This window comes from Amphimedon queenslandica, unplaced genomic scaffold, assembly GCF_000090795.2.
Source record: "Amphimedon queenslandica unplaced genomic scaffold, v1.1 AMPQUscaffold_11346, whole genome shotgun sequence".
Classification (NCBI taxonomy): Eukaryota; Metazoa; Porifera; class Demospongiae; order Haplosclerida; family Niphatidae; genus Amphimedon; species Amphimedon queenslandica.
In genome coordinates, this window is record NW_003548411.1 from 7,170 (window position 1) to 9,266 (window position 2,097).

Genomic DNA, 2,097 nt, shown 5'->3' on the forward strand with positions numbered 1-2,097 from the left:
TCTTCATAATGACAAGCAATACTCAGTAGTAAACCAATGTAAAACTACTCAATGTAATTAAAATAAATAACAACAGTTATGATACAAAATTTACAATACTTTTAAACAATACATGTACATGTGTATGATGAAACAAAAGAACATTGATAAAACAATACTTACATCAACATTAGACATTTCAGGATGATCCTCACCATGTGTTAACATTATTAGATACCTAACTCTATACAGCAATCTCAACGCCACAACATTCCTCTCAGCCACACAGCAATACTAAGCCAAATGGAACTATATAAAGAAAAAAATCAGTGGTGGGCTTAGTCGTTGAAATTATCATGATCATGGTTTCCCACAGGATTTTGACATAATGCTCTCAGTGAATTTTTAAAGTTGTTCCAAATGTTGATAAAATATTTCACAATGTATTTTCCCAAAATTTAATCAAACATTGCAAAGGTAAAATTTTTATTAAACTTTGTGATACATATAGAAGTTCTAATACTTTGTAAAAATTTTAAGCAGACTCTAGTCAAAATTTGGATTTTTATAAATTTTAAAACTTGCTTTAAAATTGGATCAAAGACATGGTACATGGTATTTGGCCAGAATTTGCCAAAAACAACTTAGGAGAAAATTCTCTGTGTTTATAATTTTCTCATAACATGTCCATATGTTGTACAGAAAGTTGAAGCTCATTCTGATCAAAATCAGATTTTCATTAATTTTTAAATTTTGCTAAAAAAGGGGCCAATGCCAAAGAATTTGGTTTTTCACAAAATTTTGCCAAAAATTGCTGAAAGAGACATGTTTCTGATACATATACATGTCCTAATGATGTATCAAAGTTTGAGCTCATTCTAATCAAATTTGAATTTTTTATGAATTTCAAAGGCTTGTCAGCTCATAAAGCATGCCTTTTAGCTCACTTAGCATGCTTTGTGGGGAACTAATAGTGCGATAAATTTATAATAAATATTGTGTGTGTGGCCAGTTATTAATAACTAACATAGGCTGATATAGAGCTGCAGTGGTCAACTCCTAGCAGTCTCTCATACATAATGACAGTTTTGTGCTGATATGATATTGCCTGAAGATGAAAAAAGAGAGAGATAAAATGTAGCAAGTCAATTTAAAATTAAATTTCAATTGAGTAAATAATTAATTGCTACCTTGTAAAGAAATTAAAATATTAATAAAGTTTTAAAGCGTTTTGAACTAAAGTCTGTTCAGTTTCATTTGACTTAGTGATTTTTAACGACCTGGGGGTGTAGTCCCCTGGTCGTTCCTACATGTATAATTGATTTCACCCACATGCGATGCTTGTATATTTGTATGTCCACACTTGTATTCTATACATGTTGTATTGGAAAATAAGAAAATTCATAAGCCTTAGCAAACACCCTCCCACGCTCCTTTAAGTAGTCAGAGCAAACAAAATGGTGGCTTACACATAGGACAAAGTTATAAGTTTTTAAGCAAAAGAACATATGTACAGTCTCAAGACCTTTCTTGAAGGATTAGAAGGTAGAGAAAACCTCTTTAAGTTTTAATAAGAACCCAGCTGTACATGCTAGGTGGTGAAATCAATTATAGTAATACTTTTACACTGTTACGCTTGTTTGTAATAACTTTTGATAATCCAGGAATTTAGAAATTTTGTTTGTGCCATTAGAATTGCTAGGTCCTTCCAGTCCTTAGAAAAGAACGGATCAAAATGACAAGGCCGTAGCCTTTTTTGGATGTCCCTCTATAAACTCAATGATATACCTTGACCAAAATTACGCAGCTAGAACAGCCAAATCAAATTCAGCTTCTATTATTAATTGATAACAACCAGGGATCAGGTGAAAGTGAATAGACTTTATAGAACATGCATAACATCTTAACTCGGTATCAGTCATTTAAACTAAACTACATGTACAACCAGTCGATACATTAACATGTACATGGCATGCACATACATGTAGTTACATGCACCACTTACTAGTTTACTGTCTCCTAGAGCATGATGAATTAGTGCAATAACTCTATATATAATAATACAATGGAATATAGAGTACTTAAATGACACCACTCACTTATAGCAGTTTGCTATGT

General features: G+C 31.8%; 1 long non-coding RNA gene across 1 annotated transcript; it reads right to left on the bottom strand.

Moving 5' to 3' along the window:
* Positions 1 to 2,097, bottom strand: LOC109589412 (uncharacterized). The gene is made up of 5 exons (XR_002188684.1): positions 2,079 to 2,097; positions 1,985 to 2,027; positions 1,007 to 1,087; positions 163 to 288; positions 1 to 44 (listed from the first exon to the last, which is right to left on the bottom strand). It is a non-coding gene; the product is annotated as an uncharacterized LOC109589412 (long non-coding RNA).